Raw genomic sequence first — 20,763 nt, 5'->3', positions numbered from 1 at the left:
GAGCTCAAGGGGTGGGGTTGCTTTTTTATAGGCAAGTAAATGACTGTGAATACCAATGACCTTTCATGGAAAGCAGTTATTATTTTGACTTTAAAATTTTTGATTTTACTCCTAACAAATATGTTTCCGATTTCAGACTGGAGTTAAGTTTACTAATACACACACACACACACACACACACTCACTCACTCACTCATCCCCATTCCACCACACATTTGCTAATCACCTTTTCCTCTAAGTCCATTAAACACAAAAAGAAAGAAAGTTGAAATAATGGAAAATGGGACTGCAGTTCTTTGTGACAGACCTGACATTAAATCTTCTAGAATTTCTCTCTTTCCTGGTACCCTGTGCACACTTCTGTTATGATAGCACATTCTATTTATTTATCTATTTCCCATCTAAAACTATGAGATTTTTGAAACCTGAGCGTGCATGTTTTATCTCCAGAAGCATGGTGACTGCACACAGTAGGCATTCGAGAGAAGTCTAGTAGAATTGCATAAAATGAATATTTTGAAGGTATATTAATGGCTTCCCCTAAAATGAGTACTCATTTGGAAATGAAGATGGTTTCTTTACTGAATAATTTATTCCAACACAATACGGAGAAACAAGGATGGTTTCATGATACTTCATTTTTCTTACTTAGGAAAAGGAATTTTGGCTCAGTTGTCCGAGTTATACGATAAGTAGGAAGAGGACCAAACCAAACCAGACCAAACAAAAATGATGTCACTGCCCTAATTGATTTTGTAAAGAAAGGAATTCTAACACTACAGTTTTTGTTGTTGTTGTTGTTTGATTCTTTTTAGAGGCCTATGCAAATAGGTAAAAGAGAAATTTAAAATAAACACAGGGGCGCCTGGGTGGTGCAGTAGGTTAAATGTCTGACTCCTGGTTTTAGCTCAGGTCATGATCTCAGGGTCATGACATGGAGCCCCGCATCTGGCTCTTTGCTTAGCATGGAGCCTGCCCCTCCCTACTGTGTACTCCCTCCCTTCCTCTCTCTCTCTCTCTAAGATAAATAATTAAATATCCTTAAAAATAAAAAAAAATTAAATAAAATTAACCCAGAGGTTGGACATGATATTTGATAATATGGATGAAGTTGTTTATTTAATTCAAGATATGAGAACTGAGACAAATATTTGAACTGTGCACTTTATGAAAATTTCATTGGAAAAGCATTATATCACTATTTGTTGTGGAAGATAACCAATCTCCCTCAACATTATATAGTTATTAATGTACAAAAAAGTATCATCATTAAAAGGTGAAAACCCTTTCTGTGATTATAGCTATGAATGCAACCCAAAGATAATTTTATGATAATTGCTAAAGTATTTGGAAAGGTGACTTAATTTACAGTTACAGAATAATGAATAATGAACAGGGGCTGACCAAAAAAATGAATAAGCAAGCATATGTATCTATGTCTGGATATCTGAGTTGACATAAATTTCTGCCATTAACAGATTGTAATCTTGGGTAGAAAACATAGTCAAGCATCTCTTCTGTTATCTTTATTTGTTAAAAAACAAGAGGGTGGCTTAGGTAAGCTTTTGTAAATAGCTTTTTGAAGAACATAGTTATGACAAAATTTTAAAAGATTTCAGACAATGTGAATTCTCTGGTTAAGAAAGTTAAACACTTAGAGGTTGGAAGATGACAGTAGAGTAGGAAGACCCTAGGCTTGACTTGTCCCATGAATATAAGTAGATAACTATCAAATCATCCAAAATACCAAGAAATTGGCCTGAAGACTAGCAGAACAAACTCCACAAATAAAGGTAGATAAGAGGCCACATAGAAGAAGGTAGGAAACGCAGAGACACAGTTTAGGAGAGAAATGGATTGTGGCTGCTGTTATGGGGATGGAGCCATGATCATGAAGTGTGACAGACAGACTAACACTCAGGGCAGCACACAGGGAAAATGAATCTCCATTGAAATTAGCTTGGAAAGTGAGAGTGGCTGAATTTTGTGACATCTGGAAAGCAGTGGGGCTTAAAGCCCGGAGTTTTAAAGATCAGCTGGCTTGGTTGGGATGGAGCCCAGAAGGCATTGTGCTGTTCTTGGACAGAAGGCAGGCAAACAACCTGCAGACATACAGTGGGGAAACAGTGACCTGAAGAGTGCCTGGGACACACAGTGGGGAAGTTATTTGCACATCTCAGTGCATGTCCCAGAGAGGCAGTGTTCATAAACCCATCTGGGAACAAAGGAACTGACCAGCTCCATTTCCCTCCCTCAATCCTCAGCATAAGCACAGGGCCACCTGTATGAATCAGCACAGTAGCAACACTCACTACCTAATCTATACAAAGCTCCACCTCTCTCCCCACTCCCCGCCCCTTCCTGGCTTTGTTGGAACAGCCCTTGCCAGTCTCACTTGTCTCAGTCCCAGCTTGGCAGGCCCCTCTCCAGAAGACTGGCTCACACTGTGTCTCCCAAATCGGGAGTTCTGTGGAGCCTCAGTTCTGGTCGTGTGGTGACAGGTCTCATTTCACAAGCAGAGCAGAGTACACCTAGTTAAAAAATGTCACATTCAGGCTAGGAACCAAACACTGCCCACAACAGGCAAAGAGAGCCTCTGCTGATGATGGTCCTGAAGGATAACGTAGCCAGGACAAAACAGCAGAGTGCATGCAGCATCCATTGGAGACACTTCCGGAAGCACCAGTCTCTGGGGAACAGGGAACACTCCACAGCAGGGCAGTACAGGACCTCTTCTTCATAAGGCCATTACCCTTAAGAACAGGAGATACAGCTGACCTTCCTAACACAAAGAAACAGAGACTTAGACAAAATGAGAAGAAAGAGAAATTGATCTTAAATGAAAGAATAGGACAAGGCCACAGCCAGAGATCTAAGTGAAACAGTAACATGCCTGATGGAATATTTAAAGCAATGATCATAAGGATACTCACTGGACTTGAGAAAGGAATGGAAGACATAAGTGAGTCATTTAAGACAGAGATAAGGAATAACATAGCAGAGATAAAAGGCTCAATAAATGAAATGAGAAACACACTTGATGGAATAAACAGCAGGCTGGAAGAAGCAGAGGAATGAATTAGTGACCTAGAAGTCAGAGTAATGGAAAGTAATGAAGTGAACAAGAAGAGAGAAAAAAGAATTATGCAAAACAAAAATAGACTTAGGGAACTTAATGTTTCCATTAAATGTAATAACATTCATATCAAAGAAGAAGAAGAAGAAGAAGAAGAAGAAGAAGAAGAAGAAGAAGAAGAAGAAGAAGAAGAAGAAGAAGAAGAAGAAGAAGGAGGAGGAGGAGGAGGAGGAGGAGGAGGAGGAGGAGGAGGAAGGAGGAGGAGGAGGAGGAGAAGAAGGAGGAGAAGAGGAGGAGGAGGAGGGAGGAGAAAAGTGGGGGGCAGAACATTTATTTGAAGAAGTAATAGCTGAAAACTTCCCTAATCTAGAGAAGGAAACAGATATCCAGATCCAGGAGGCACAGAGAACCCCAAACAAATTCATCAAAAGCAGATCCACACCAAGACATACTGTAAATACATTTGAAAAATATAGTGATAAAGAAAAACTTTAAAAGCAACAAGACAAAAAAAGACAGTAATAAGGGAAACCCCATAAGACTAGCAGGGGATTTTTCAGTAGAAATTTTCCAAGCCAGAAGAGAGTGGCATGATATCTTTAAAGTGCTGCATGGGAAAAATCTGCAGCCAAGAATACTCTGTCCAACAAGACTATCATTCAGAATAGAGAAAGAGATAAAGAGTTTCCCAAACAAAAACTAAAGGAGTTCATGACCACTAAACCAGCCCTGCAAGAAATATTGAAAGGGACTCTGAGTAGAAAGGAGAAACCAAAAATGACAGTAAAATTAATATTTCTGTAAAAAAAAAATCAGTTAAAGAATTCATAAAATAAAAGGTTGTATAATATCACATCTATCTAAAATGTGGGGAGAAAAAAATTAATAAAAATGTGGGGAGGAGAGGAGTAATATTCTCCAGAATAGATCACATATCAGCCAACAAAACAAGTCCCAACAATTCAAGATTGAAGTCATGCCGTGCATTGTTTTCTGACCACAATGCTATGAAACTAGAAATCAACCACAGGAAAAAATCTGGAAAGACCACAACTACATGGAGGTTAAATAACATGCTACTAAGTAATAAATGGGTCAACCAGGAAGTCAAAGAAGAAATAAAAAAGCACATGGAAACAAATGAAAATGAAAACAAAACCTTTGGGATGCAACAAAAACAGTTCATAGCAAAACCTATAGCAAAACAGGCTAGAAAAAGAAGCAAGAAAAATTTTTCAAGAAGCAAGAAAAATCTCAAATTAACAGCCTAACCTCACATCTAAAGGAGCTAGAAAAAGAAGAGCAAACAAAACTAAAATCAGCAGAAGGAAAGAAATAATAAAGATTAGAGCAGAAATAAATGATACAGAAACTAAAAAACAATAATACAACAGATAAATGAAACCAGGAACTGGTTATTTGAAAAAAAAAATCAATAAAATTGATAAACCTCTAGCCAGACTTATTAAGAAAAAAAAGATAAAGGACTAAAATAAATAAAATCACAAATGAGAGAGAAGAAATAACAACTAACACCACAGAAATATGAACAATTATAAAAGAATACTATGAAAAATTAAATGCCAAAAAATCAGACAACCTAGAAGAAATGGATAAATTCCTATAAACATATAACTGTCAAAACTGAAACAGGAAGAAATAGAAACTTTGAATAGACTTATAACCAGCAAAGAAATTGAATCAGTAATAAAAAACCTCCCAACAAAAAAAAGTCCAGGACCAGATGGCTTCACAGGTGAATTCTACCAAACATTTAAAGAACAGGTATACCTATTCTTCTCAAACTTTCCAAAAAATAGAAAAGGAAGGAAAACTTCCAAATTCATTCTATGAGGCCAGCATTATTCTCATACCAAAACCAGATAAAGACACCACTACAAAAGAGAACTACAGGCCAATATCCCTGATGAACATAGATGCAAAAATCCTCAACAAAGGGGCACCTGGGTGGCTCAAATGGTTAAGCGTCTGCCTTCGGCTCAGGTCATGATCTCAGGGTCCTGGGATCGAGCCCCGCATCGGGCTCCCTGCTTGGCGGGGAGCCTGCTTCTCCCTCTCCCTCTACTGTTCCCCCTGCTTGTGCTCTCTCGCTCTCTCTGTCAAATAAATAAATAAAATCTTTAAAAAAAAAATCCTCAACAAAATACTAGCAAATGGAATCCAACAATACATTAAAAAGTCATTCACCATGATCGAGTGGGATTTCTTCCTGGTTTGCAAAGGTGGTTCAATACTCACAAATCAATCTATGTGATACATCACATTAATAAAAGAAAAGATGGAAACCATATGATCATTTCAGTAGACTCAGAAAAAGCATTTGACAAAGTACAACATCCATTCATGATAAAAACCCTCAACGAAGTAGGCTCAGGGGGAACATACCTCAACATAATAAAATTCTTACATGAAAAACCCACAATGAGCATCATACTCAATGTGGAAAAACTGAGAGCTTTTCCTCTAAGGTCAGGAACAAGGCAAGGATATCCACTCTCACCACTGTTATTCAGCATAGTACTGGAAGTCCTAGTCACAGAAATCACACAACAAAAAGAAATAAAAGGCATCTAAATTGGTAAGGAAGAAGCAAAACTTTCACTCTTTGTAGATGACATGATATTATATATAGAAAACCTGAAAGACTCCACCCAAATCTGCTAGAATTGATAAACAAATTCAGTAAAGTGACAGGATACAAAATAAATGTATAGAAATCTCTTGCATTTCTATACACCAATAATGAAGCAGCAGAAAGAGAAACTAAGAAAATCCCATTTATAACTGCACCAAAGATAATAAGATACCTAGAAATAAACCTAACCAAAGAGGTGAAAAACCTGTACTCTGAGAACTATAAAACACTGATGAAAGAAATTGAAAATGACACAAAGAAATGGAAAGACATTCCATGCTCATGAATTGGAAGAACAAGTATTGTTAATATATCTATACTACCCAAAGCAATCTACAGATTTAATGCAATCCCTATTAAAATACCATCATTTTTCACAGAATTAGAACATGCAATCCTAAAATTTGCATGGAAGCACAAAAGACCCCCGAAAAGCCAAAACAACCCTGAAAAACAAAAAACAAACAAACAAAAAAAGCAAAGCTTGGAGGCATCAGAATTCCGGACTTCAAGTTACAAAGCTATAGTAATCAAACAGTATAGTACTAGCACAAAAATAGATACATAGATCAATAGAGCAGAATAGAAAACCCAGAAATGAACTCACAACTATATGGAGTCGATTCAACAAAGCAAGAAAGAATACACAATGGGAAAAAGACTGTCTCTTCAACACACTGTGTTGAGAAAACTGGACAGCAACAAGCAAAAGAATGAAACTGGACAACTTTCTTATACCATACACACAAAAAAATTCAAAATAGATTAAAGACCTACATATGAGACCTGAAACCATAAAAATCCTAGACAAGAACACAGGCAGTAACTTCTTTGACATAGGCTGTCGCAACTCTTTTCTAGATATGTCTCCTAAGGCAAGATAAAGAAAAGCAAAACTAAACTACTGGGACTACATCAAAATAAAGATTTTCCATACAGCGAAGGATACAATTAAAAAAAATAAAAGACAACCTATAGAATGGGAGCAGATATTTGCAAATAACATATCCAATAAAGGGTTAGTATCCAAAATATATACAGAACTTATAAAACAAGACCCCAAAAACAAATAATCCAATTAGAAAATGGACAGAAAACATGAACAGATATTTCTCCAAAGACATATAGATGGACAGCAGACACATGAAAAGATGTTCATCATCACTTACCATCAGGGAAATGCAAATCAAAACTGCAATGAGATATTGCCTCATACCTGTCAGAATGGCTAAAATCAACAACAGTATTAAGCCAGTCCTGGTCACTTTTCAACCCTAATTAGACTAATTGTATAGATCTATGTAAAGAAGTACTAGGTTTTCAAAGAGGTTTACAGAGCTCAAAACCTTGCATGAGTGGAAATCATCTTTCACTATCACTTCCAAAATTATCACTTTCACTATCACCCCCACTATCACTTATCAGATAAAGATAGGGTTGTATCTCCATTTGTTAACAGCAATCTAGAGAGCTAAAATACTTCCCCTTTATATATGCCCAATACATTACTAACCTCTATTTAATGAGCTAAAGATAAATTAGGATGGGATTATTTCTTGAAGGTATAATCAGAGCACTGTTTTTGAAATGCAGTACAGTTGAATGAGTTTTCCTTCCCCTTGGAGTACTGCAAGACACTCAAATAGATCTCAATTATTTTATTATAATCTGCAGCCAAATGTCCTTGCTCTCTGATCACAACATGAACTACAGGAAATGCAAAAGACCAGAGCTGGTAATTCAGAACACGGGAAACATCTGAGAAGACCAAATATGTTGACAGGTGAGTTTATGATTTGAGAAGGTACAGTTTTGCCTAGTCTAAAACTCAAAATGTCCTTCTTCATGCATAAACAGCAATAAATAATGGTTGGATAATGGAATTTAAATGCTGGGTACACAGTTAAAATGTTCAGAAAGGGACTCCTTAAATTTTATTAATAAAAATATAAATAACAGCTTTCCTTTTATGCCCTGACATTAGTGCGGGGGAATATTTTGTAGCAAATAGGTTTCAATGATGTTTCACTGACATTGATTTCATAGAGGATAGAGAGAAAAATCAACAAAAATGAAGACTAATAGTAAATGTTTAAAATCCAGAGAAAACAGTGGCCATGATATGACCTTGTATATAAAAGCTACTGTCTAAGGAGGCCATTAGACATTCTCAATTTATGATAACTTCCATTTACAATAAGTATAAAATAGGTTAGAATTTGTTGTCACACAAAAGCTTTACATTAGACACTGAAAGGACTATAGGGTAGGATGGTATTTCACCAAAAATATAGAATCATTACTAATAATCAATATTTATTGAATGTCTACAAAATCCATGGCATTAGACCCCAAATCACAGGAGAACAAACTAACTCTGGCCAACTTTACACTTAGGAGAAATCTTTAGTTCACAGTCTTTGAATTAATTACTAGCCTCTCCGGAGCTTAAAGAAGGATCTAGAAAAATTACATTTCTTCCCAGTCTGACTCTACAATCCTTCTTTCTATGATTGGTGGTGTTAGCCTCTGGTGCACTATTTTCATTCCAAGTGAATAAGTTCTTTCTAATAAAATTCCCCTTGTTTGTAGGGCAATTCTTCAAGCATTCCGAATCTACAGAATGGTCTTAAGGAGGTAGTTCAGCAGAAGTCATTTTTCTCCCTGAGTGCTGACTGATAGGACCTCAAGAGCTATGTAGTCTTAGGAGTACATTAGAAACATAGAATATGTTATAGAAAATTCTGTTCTATAACAATGAAAATAATGCCCTTGTAGAATGTTAGTTTAATAGGAGCATCTCCTCTTATTCCTTCCATCCACTCACTTGAGAAGTGGGCTTTCCCAGTTTTAGTTCCATTCAATGTATCCCACCTTATTTTCCTCAAACATCACATTGCAAACATGATAGACCATTGATTGTTGTTTTGGGCTTAGGCATGAAAAAATTAAAAATACTCAGTGACAAGGGTTTTTGAGTTGTTTGAATCTGGCAAACTGGTACTGTCCTAATGATTTCAGAAAGCTTACCTTTATTGCTTCACTTCAGGAAATCATTGAGAACCTAGTTTTAGGAGAAGGGGCTGAATAATTTTTGGGACTGAGTTCAGTAAAGTTTTCAATTGTATTTTGGTTCAGACAGAAGTTCAGTTCTGTCATGAATACAACACAATCTATTCCCTAATAGCATGCCTGAGAAAGGCATGACTCTAAAATGCAACCACTTTGCAACAAGGAGACAGATTCAATTAAAAATCAGGAAAGGAATTTTAGTCTCTCTAGTCTCATGGGAATATCAACTCAGAAGACAGGAACTGTTGTTTAAAATGCATTTTTAAAACTTAGGACATTATGAGTTCTGAACAGGTATTACCTAAAGCAGCTATTGCAGTAAGCAAGTGACCTCAGAAAACTACTCTGATAAGTAATCATTTGTGGTTCATTGGAAGGAACAGCCAATGGGAGATTATAGTGAATCTTCAGTTTCATGAGGCCTATATAACTGCAAAGGAGCAAGCACCTTAAAGATTTCATTAGGTACAGAATAAACTAGGTTCTTAAAAAATAATAGTTCCAAAATTGTTACTGGGTAGGGTGGGTAAATGTTAAATAAAATAAACCTTATATCCTCTAATCATTCATAGTAACCAAGTTTTCTGAACAAAATAGAAATCCAGAGCTATGGGTGAAAAAAGTATTACTTTTTCATCATCAAAGACAGACATTTCTAGTTCCTTCTACTTTATAGAATATTATGCATCTTTTCATAATCGATATCATACTGTGCATAAAACTGTGCAGCCTTCTTTTTTCACTTATAAGATTTTTATCTATTTCTTTAAAAATTATAAGCATTGGGGTGCCTGGGTGCCTCAGACAGATGAGCCTTTGACTCTTGATTACAGCTTAGGGCATGATCTCAGGGTCGTGAGATTGAGCCCTGCACTGAGCTCCACGCTCAATGAGGAGTCTGCTTGAAGATTCTCTCTCTCCCTCTCCATCTGCCCCTTCCCTCACCCATGCTCTCTCTCTCTCAAATAAGTAAATAAATCTTAAAACAATTAAAAATGTTAAAATTATAAGCATGATTTTAATAGCTGCATACTATTCCATGATATGGGTGTGCTACAATTTACTTAAGTGTTTCCTCTAGAAATGAGCATTTATATTGGGTGTAAGTAGTTTTATCTGTGTCTAAATCTTTGAAAAAAATAGTTATCCTCCTAGGATTTTATTCTTAGAAATTGAATTATTGGAACAAAGGATATAAACATGAATGTTCTTTATTCAGCTTTCTTTATTCATAAAGAATATTTATTGCTGAAAGAACTCTAAGATATATCTAATTCATGGAAGTTAAGCAACTGAGTTACTACTGTGTCCTGGTTTTTCACCAGTTGAAGTTATTTTGTAAATAACTGTTTCTTAAGAATTTTATATACAAGATGTTTTCTGGATTGTTTGATTACTGTTAATGTCTATAAGCCTTAATGAATAAAACATTTTTAATATTGTTAGAGACTAACAGATTATTTCATATTGCCTTTTGTGTTTTTATGGTTTAATTTTATGCAATAAAATTTATCTTGAACCTGAAACATTTAATGTATCTCCAAACAGTGATCTTTTTATTGACTTATTAACCCAAATTTGAGTATATCGTGACAAGTTTGTTATATAGGTAAGTAACACCTTTTCCCTGGGGAGACAAACACCCAAATGGCTAACTTTGTAGAATAGATAGAATAGATTGCAGTAGTGAGAAAATCTGGGAATGATAAAACACTCCAGGTAAAATACAGGCTGAAGGTCAGATCAGCATTTATTTTCTCCTTGAGGAGCACATATATAGAAAATCTTAGTGCCAGTGAATATCCAAGTATTCTATTTGCCTCCATGAAAATGGACATTTTCAATATAGAGAAGTTAATTATTTTGAAATAATTCCACCTTTAGGTGTATTATTTTATTCTGGATTTACAGAATTCTAAGAGAGTCTTCTATTACCAAGTGAATAATTAATAATTAAAGCATTTTGACTTAATGGCCTGGACAGTTCAGTAATAAATATTGCTTTAAGCATGAATTACTTATAAATATGCTCAATTGCCTATTTCCACATTTTGGGATTATATTAAAATTAAAAAATGTTTTGGAAACTAAATATTAAAACCAAATCTACTGGGAGGATTCTGGGAAGATGGCAGAATAGGAAGCACTAGGCATCTGTCTCCCACTAGGAATGTGTCTAGATAACAATTACACTAGAATTATCTGTCTGATGTAACTATTTTGGGACTCTGGAATCTGTTGAAGACTTACAACTTCCAGGGGAGGGAAAAGTTACCTCTGTCTGCAGATGATATGATCTTATATGTAGAAAACCCCAAAGATTCCACAAAAACCCATTTAAGTAGCAGGATATAAAGTCAACACACAAAAGTTGGTTGCATTTCTATAAACCATGAACAATCTGAAAAGGAAATTACAAAAACAATTTCATTCATAATAGCATCAAAAAGAATAAAATACTTTGTAATTAACTTAACCAAGGAGGTGGAAGACTTGTGCAATGAAAACTCTAAAACAATGCTGAAAGAAATTAGAGAACACATAAATAAATGACAACATTCCTCATATTTGTAGATTGGAAGACTTAATCTTATTAAAATGCCAAAACTGTAAAAATTGACCCACAGTTTCAGTGCACCATCAAAATCCCAATAATATTTTTTTGCAGAAAAAGTAAAATGTATCCTAAAATTCACATGGAATCTCAATAAATTTTTAATAGCCAAAATGATCTTGGAAAAGAAGAACAAAACTGGATTACTCAAACTTACTACAAAGCTATAGATATATATACCAATGGAATAGATACAAAACAGAGAGTACAAAAATAACCTTCACATATATTGTCAAGTGGTTTTTGACAAGAATAACAAGAGTGTCGAGAGTGCTAAAAGTATGCTGTGGGGAAGGACAGTCCATCAAACAAATGATGCTCAGAAAATAGGATATCCATATGCAAAAGAGTGAAATTTGGTCCTTATCTAACATCATATACAAAAATTACCTCAAAATGAATTAGGGACCTAAATGTGAGACTTACAATAAAACTCCGAAGAGAAAACATAGGACAAAAGCTTAACAACATTGGATTTGGCAATGATTTCTTGGATATAACAACAAAAGCACAGGTATCAAAAGAAAAAAATAGACAAAGTGACTTCATGAAAATTTAAAAATTTGGGGCATCAAAAGACACTATCCACAGAGTAAGAAGTAACTCAAAGACTGGGAGAAAAATATTTGCAAATTATATCACAGATAAGGGATTATTAACCAGAATATATAGAGAATTTTTAAAACTCAATAACAAAAACACCCTGTTACGAAAATGGAAAAAATGATTTAAATAGACATTTCTCCAAAGAAGATATATGAATGGCCAACGAGAACATGAAAAGATGCTCAACATCACTGATCATTAGAGAAATGCAAATCAAAACTGAAATGAGATACCACCTCACACCCATTAGGATGACTACTATAAAAACAAACAAACAACAAACAAACAAACAGAAAGCAATGAGTACTAGAAGGATGTAAAGAAATTGGAATTCTTGTGCACTGTTAGTGGGTGGGACTATGAAATGGTACAGTCATTGTGGAAAATAGTATGATAGTCCCATAAAATATTAAAAATAGAATTCCCATATGATTCAAAAATTTTACTTCTAGGTATATACCAAAAAGAATTGAGAGCAGGGTCTCTGAGAAGCATTTGTATGCTTATGTTCATAGCAGCTTTATTCACAATAACTAAAACATGGAAGCAAACCAAGGGTCTATCGACAGATAACTAGATAAGCAAAATGTGGCATTCACATAGAATGGAATATTATTCAGCCTTAAAAAGGGAGATTCTGCAGTATGCTACAACACAAACAAACCTTGTGGACATTATGCTGAGTTAATAGGCCAATCATAAAAAAAACAGACACTATATGGTTCCACTTATATGAAGTAGTTAGAGTAGTCAAACAAAATCATTAAGACAGAAAGTATAAATGGTGGTTGTCAGAGGCGAGGGGGAGGAAAAAAGGGGGAGTTATTGTTTAATGGATACAGAGTTTCAGTTTTACAAGATGAAAAGAGTTATGGGGATGGATGGGGGTGATGGTTGCATAATATTGTGAAAGTACTTAATGCTGCTGAACTGTACACCTAAAAATTATTAAGATAGTAAATAAGCCATGTGTATTTTATCACATAAACACAGAGTTCTACTTACTACTTCTATACCCTACTACTTTTAATTAATTTCCATCACTTCACTACTTTCTACAACTTTATGAAACTTTCAATTGCTCTCTAAAATTTACAAGTACTGGATTTTCTTTGATCTGAATGATAGATAAAAACACATTACACCAAAATTTTAGTTTCCACTACTGTTAAAATACACTGCAGGGACCTATGAAAACACTGTCTACTAAATAAATATATGTTGATGTTTCAAGTGTAGTTATTTCCATGGGGACACTAAATATACTCCATAGATTGTAAGGCAATCATAAGTCAGAAGAGACATTGAGTGTCTAAATAATGTAAATGCTTGTCTTGAGTCATGGGGGAAAACCCTAGAACCATTTTTCTTACCATTATTTCAGCAGCCACTGCTTTTGTTTGTCTGAGAGGCAAATAACTGGAGCTACCTATGTTCGTCTGGTTATTTCAGAATCCCTATGCCCCTGTCCAGATGAAACCACTATGCATCTCAGCTCTTATTTATGGGTTCTTGTAATAGTGGAGTTCTAATGACCTTGGGAAGCAATGAGAGTCCCGGGGAAACACTTCTATCCTTAGAATTAAGTCACTTTTGGTTACCTTGGTTTTAGTTTTAGGTAGTGTATATACATGCAAAAGTATTTCTCTCATACAACCAAAGGATTTTGATTAAACTCTTCCACAGTTCAAGAAATATAGTTAAATTTAGAAAAAGCAGGCTCTGGCATTTAGAAGCTTAAAGCTAGAAAATTCTTTACAGAAAAAAAAATAGGCAATTGCATTGATAAAAATCAATAAAATATAATCAACATTTTCAGCTCATAATTTTTGTAGGCATTTACATAAAGGTGAATAGTTAATTATAACATAGTATAAGAAAAAATGGTGAAGCAAACTGGATTCTTTTTTCTCAACTTGGTCAATAAAACTGAAATGTAAAGTGATATTAGATCACAAACCAAGGAATTTTTCTTCCAGATTATCTCACTTAAATCTTTACAAGTCATATAACTTCTTTGTATCTCAGTTATATCATACCCAGAGAATATGCTAATTTTATTTTCCACTTTGATTCTAAGATTTCCTATTGATAATATGTTTATATTCTACCTCATTCCTGAAAGATATGCTGTGCCTCATGAAGGTAAAAAGCAAAATCATGTTTTTAAGTAAGGGTTGAAGAAGGTAAAGGTAGAGGAAATAAGACAAGATCAGAGGTAAAGTCAATACACAGTACTTATATTTTCTCTGTGTATCTGCATAATTTGCAACCTCAACACAGTTACAATTGACATTTACTGCATGTGACAATAACTAATCATTGTAATTACAGAGTGATTTAAAGACATAATTTTGGGGAACAACTTTAATTTTACTGTTGACTCTTAGCATTCTTTATGGCTTCTTATATATTTGATTTCTTGCTAATAGATTGCATGAAAGGCCTCAGTTCTTCAACCCTCCCAATGAAGCTGACTTTTGCCATGTAACTTAGCAGCACTTCCCACTAAAGTGCTATTTCTCTGGCCCTGAGACTAGGCTCAATCATATGACTTGTTTTGGCCAAGAGCATGTTGGTTAGCATGATGTTACTAGAAAAAGTACTTTCACAGAAAATAATTGTGCAATTAGACTCACTCTGATGTTTCTGCCATGACTAAGAGATGGACATGCCTGGACCAGCCCACTAGGCTCAGGAAGAGAATAAGTGATATGAGAACCAGAACTGCCTAGTTGTACACAGCCCAAATAAGATAACCTCATACTGAAAGCGGCAGATGTGTGAGAAACCAATTTTTATTGATATATATATCACCGAGATTTCCAGTACTTTGCTAAGCAGTATTAGCATCCCAATATACCCAAGAGAGCATTATTATTTTTCATAGCTAATGGTACTCTGTGGCTCAGACTCACAGAAAGGTGAGTCAGTCATGTCTTCTACCTTAAAATAACAGCTAAAGTTGGAAACTGTGCAGTGTCAAGAATGAAATAAATCTGCTTCCCAGGACTCATGTTCTACATGAGTTTTTAGAGGGCCAAGCCAATACACAAGCCATTTTTTGAATGAGCTTAATTATGATAGAATATAGGCATGAGAACACCTCTTTATCACCTGCTGTTTTATTTCTATTACACTTGCTGGGATTTATATTCTATTGGGATTCAATCCTATCACCAAAGTCAGCCATGAATGTTTAATCCTTAAATATTAATGCTTTAAGTAATGAAACAATTGAACATAGACTTTTGGACCTCTTAGAGTCATGGGAAGTAAGCCAATGAAAGCTAAGCATCCGCTTCTTGATAAAACAGCTTTGGAAAAAAGAAAGAAGGTAGTCCTTCCTAAAGAATGATAACAATGTGGTTGATCATGAGCCATAACATCATTTTACTCCTTTCTGAAATGGGATGAGCTGATGGTCTACTCCAGCAGAATTGGAGTCCAGAAGTAACAAATACCACCTTGTTTGGCACCAGCCATGTTTCTCCCATCCAGAAGCCAAGGGAATGCTACCATGGGACCAGTGGTGTGGGGACATGTGGCTAATAAATGTGATTGGATTGTTAAATAGTTCATGACATAAGCCATGAGAGCCATGACTCATTGATAATTTTGTTCTTTGACAGTGTGGAGAAAAATCACATTTCTTCAAGTTTTTTTTTTTTTTTAATCAAGAGCTTTACTATGTAAAAATTTAACACTTTAAAATGATCTGTGCTCCCTGTAATGTTGTTAACCTGGACTTATGAAAGTATCTCATGATAAATTATAATTCAAATTTGAGGTGTTTTCTAAATGGACAAAATATTTGGTTAACATTTAATAGAGGTAAGGAAGTATCATGACATTTAGCATCAGACAGGCTGCAATTTACATCCCTGATCTATAATTTTCTCTACTGACTGCTTGGGTCAATTAGTTAACCTATAAATCATCAGCTCTATCAGTTGTAAAATGTTTTCTGAAACCACCTATCTCACAGAGTTATGAAATATATAAAGACATGGGCGCATGGGTGGCTCAGTTGGTTAGGTGACTGCCTTCGGCTCAGGTCATGATCCTGGAGTCCCGGGATCGAGTCCCGCATCAGGCTCCCTGCTCAGCAGGGAGTCTGCTTCTCCCTGTGACCCTCCTCCCTCTCATGCTCTCTGTCTCTCATTCTCTCTCTCTCAAATAAAGAAATAAAATCTTAAAAAAAAAAACTGTAAAAAAAAAAGGAAATATATAAAGACATAAAAAAAGCTTAGCATACTGTATTGTACTATTTCTAGAATTATCTTAAGTTAAAATATTTAATCTTCTAGATTTAACGACTTACTATTTACTTAAAATCTAAGATGAACTTAAAAGACTTCAAAACATGAGAATTTTGCTTAATGTTTATTTTTTTCTGTGAGATTCAAATATTATGAAGGTTTCCAGTCAAAATTAAAATCACATGAATTATGAAAGCTCAAGATGGTTAGAATAAATGACAGAATAACAAAAAAATTGTTCTAATTCAGTATGTTAAAAGATACACTGAGGTATGTTAAAAATGTTGAGTTTGAGCAAAAATCTATCTAATAAGTGCAGCATCATACAGGAGTTGGTTAGGAGCACTCTACCCACAGGACACAGAAGAAAGACTTTTATAAAGAAGATGTGGAAGCAAAGCAAGGAAATTATTTGATTGTCTTAAGTGGCTCCCTTATTCAGGAAAGTGTAACTGGTCATGACTGGCTATCCTTAGGTTTCAAATTCTTGGCCTTGAGGGATTTACAAGCTTAAATTTTTTAATTTGCTTACATAGGCTCTCAAGGCATTAGAACCACCTCAGTCTAAGACCTCCTTTTTTTTTATTTTAATTTTATTTTATTTTATTATGTTATGTTAGTCACCATACAAATACATAATTAGTTTTTGATGTAGTGATCCATGATTCATTGTTTTTGTATAACACCCAGTGCTCTATGCAGTATGTGCCCTCTTTAATACCATCACTGGGCTAACCCATCCACCACCCCTTTCCCCTCTAAAACCCTGTTTGGCTCTCGGAGTCCATAGTCTCTCATGGTTCATCTCCCCCTTGGATTTCCTCCCCTTCATTTTTCCTTCCTACTCCTGATGTCCTCCATGCTATTCCTTATGTTCCACAAATAAGTGAAACCATGATAACTGACTTTCTCTGCTTGACTTATTTCACTTAGCATAATCTCCTCCAGTCCCATCCATGTTGATGTAAAAGTTAGGTATTCATCCTTTCTGATGGCTGAGTAATATTCCATTGTATATATGGACCACATCCTATTTATCCATTCATCTGTTGAAGGGCATCTTGGCTCTTTCCACAGTTTGGCTATTGCAGACTTTGCTTCTATGAACCTTGGGGTGCATATGGCCCTTCTTTTCACTACATCTGTGTCTTTGGGGTAAATACCCAGTAATGCAATTGCTGAGTCATGGGTTAGATCTATTTTTAATTTTTTGAGACACCTCCACATTGTTTTCCAAAGTGGCTGTACCAACTTGCATTCCCACCAACAGTGTAAGAGGGTTCCCCTTTCTCCACAACCTCTCCAACATTTGTTGTTTCTCTCCCTGTCCATTTTTGCCACTCTAACTGGTGTAAGGTGGTATCTCAATGTGGTTTTGATTTGAATTTCCCTGATGGCTAATGATGATGAACATGTTTTCCTGTGTCTGTTAGCCATTTGTATGTCTTCTTCAAAGAAGTGTCTGTTCATGTCTTCTGCCCATTTTTTGACTTATTTGTTTTTCGGGTGTTGAGTTTGAGAAGTTCTTTATAGATCTTGGCTACCAGCCCTTTATCTGTAGTGTCATTTGCAAATATCTTCTCCCATTCTGTAGGTTGCCTCTTTGTTTTGTTGACTGTTTCCTTTGCTGTGCAGAAGCTTTTTATCTTGATGAAGTCCCAAAAGTTCATTTTTGCTTTTGTTTCACTAGCTTTTGGAGATGTATCTTGAAAGAAGTTGCTGTGGGTGATGTCAAAGAGGTTACTGCCTATGTTCTCCTCTAGGATTTTGATGGATTCCTGTCTCACATTGAAGACATTCATCCATTTTGAGTTTATCTTTGTGTCTCGTGTAAGAGAATGGTCGAGTTTCATTCTTCTGTATATAGCTGTCCAGTTTTCCCAGCACCATTTATTGAAGAGACTGTCTTTTCTCCATTGCATATTTTTTCCTACTTTGTCAAAGATTATTTGACCATAGAGTTGAGGGTCCATATCTGGGCTCTCTATTCTGTTCCATTGGTCTGTATGTCTGTTTTTGTGCCAGTACCATGCTGTCTTGGTGATTACTGCTTTGTAATATAGCTTGAAATCAGGCAACATGGTGCCTCCAGCTTTGTTTTACTTTTTCAACATTTCCTTGGTGATTCAGGGTCCTTTCTGATTCCATACAAATTTTAGGATTGTTTGTTCCAGCACTTTGAAAATGTCATTGGAATTTTGATTGGGATGGCATTGAAAGTATAGATTGCTCTGGGTAGCATGACATTTTAACAATGTTTATTCTTCTGATCCATGAGCATGGAATGTTTTTCCATCTTTTTGTGTCTTCTTCAATTTCTTTCATGAATGTTCCATAGTTCCTAGAGTATAGATCTTTACCTCTTTGGTTAGGTTTACTTGGAGGTATCTTATGGGTTTTCATGCTATTGTAAATGGAATTGTTTCTCTAATTTCTCTTTCTACAGTTGCATTGTTAGTGTATAAGAAAGCCACTGATTACTGTGCATTGATTTTGTATCCTGCCACATTATTGAATTGCTGTATGAGTTTTAGTAATTCGGAGGTGGAGTCTTTTGGATTTTCCACATAAAGTATTATGCCGTCTGCGAAAAGAGAGAGTTTGACTTCTTCTTTGCCAATTTGAATACCTTTCATTTCTTTTTGTTGTCTGATTGCTGTTGCTAGGACTTCTAGTACTACGTTGAACAATAGTGGTAAGAGTGGGCATCCTTGACATGTTCCTGATCTTAAGGGAAAGGCTCTCATCTTTTCCCCGTTGAGGATGATATTCACTGTGGGTTTTTCATAGATGGATTTTATGAACTTGAGGAATGTTCCCTCTATCCCTATACTCTAGAGAGTTTTAATTAGGAAAGGATGTTCTCTTTTGTCAAATGCTTTTTTCTGCATCAAGGATTATATGGTTCTTCTCTCTCCTCCTATTAATGTGTTCTATCACATTGATTGATTTGTGAATGTTGAACCACCCTTGCATCCTGGGGATAGATCCCATTTGGTTGTGCTAGATGACCCTTTTAATGTAATGTTGGATCCTATTAGCTAGGATTTTGTTGAGAATTTTGGAATCCATATTCATCAGGGATATCGGTTTGAAATTCTCCTTTTTGATGGGGTCTTTGCCTGGTTTGGGGATTAGGTAATGCTGGCCTCATAGAATGAGTCTGGAAGCTTTCCTTCTGTTTCTATTTTTTTGAAAAATCTTCAGTAGAATAGGTATTATTTCTTCTTTGAATGTTTGGTAGAATTCCCCAGGGAATCCATCAGGCCCTGGACTCTTGATTTTTGGGAGGCTTTTGATCACTGCTTCAATCTCATTACTAGTTATTAGCCTATGCAGGTTGTCAATTTCTTCCTGTTTCAGTCTTGGCAGTTTGTAGGTTTCCAGGAAGGCATCCATTTCTTCCAGGTTGCTTAATTTATTGACATATAGTTGTTGATAATAATTTCTAATAATTGTTTCTATTTCCTTGGTGTTAGTCATGATCTCTCCCCTTTCATTCATAATTTTATTAATTTAGGTACTTTCTCTTTTCTTTTGGAAAAGCCTGGCCAGTGGTTTATCGATCTTATTAATTCTTTCAAAGAACCAGCTTCTAGTTTCATTGATCTGATCTACTGTGTTTTTGGTTTCTAATTCATTGATCTCTGCTCTAATCTTAATTATTTCTCTTCTAATGCATGGCTTAGGCATCTTTTGTTCCGTTTTCTCTAGTTCTTTAAGGTGTAAAGTTAGTGGGTGAATTGGGGATTTTTCTATTTTTTTGAGTGAGGTTTGGATGGCTATGTATTTCCCCCTTAGGACCGCCTTTGCTGTATTCCATAGGTTTTGGACCGATGTGTTTTCATTCTCATTGATTTCCATGAATTGTTTAAATTCTTCTTTGATTTCCTGGTTGACTCAAACATTCTTGAGCAGAGTGGTCTTTAGCTTCCAAGTGTTTGAATTTCTGCCAATTTTTTTCTTGTGATTGAGTTCCAGTTTTAAAGCATTATGGCCTGAGAATATGCAGGGAATAATCTCAATCTTTGGTATCGGTTGAGACCTGATTTGTGACCCAGTATGTGGTCTATTCTGGAGAAAGTTCCGTGTGTGCTCAAGAAGAAGTATTCTGTTGTTTTAGTGTGGATGTTCTGTAAATATCTATGAGGTCCATCTGGTCCAGTGTGTCATTCAAAGCTCTTGTTTCTTTATTGATTTTCTGCTTAGATGATCTGTCTATTACTGAGAGTGGAGTATTGAGGTCTCCTACAATCAACGTATTGTTATCAATATGACTCTTTATTTTGGTTAACAGCTGGCTTATGTAGATGGCTGCTCCCATGTTGGAGGCATAGATATTTACAATTGTTAGATCTTCTTGTTGGATAGACACTTTAAGAATGATATAGTGTCCTTCTGTGCCTCTAACTACAGTCTTTAGCTTAAAATCTAATTTGTCTGATATCAGAATTGTTACCCCAGCTTTCTTTTGAGG

This window comes from Phoca vitulina, unplaced genomic scaffold (genome assembly GCF_004348235.1).
Source record: "Phoca vitulina isolate PV1807 unplaced genomic scaffold, GSC_HSeal_1.0 scaffold7, whole genome shotgun sequence".
In the NCBI taxonomy this organism is placed as follows: domain Eukaryota; kingdom Metazoa; phylum Chordata; class Mammalia; order Carnivora; family Phocidae; genus Phoca; species Phoca vitulina.
The sequence above is the reverse complement of the archived record's forward strand: the minus strand, read 5'-3'. Positions refer to the sequence as shown.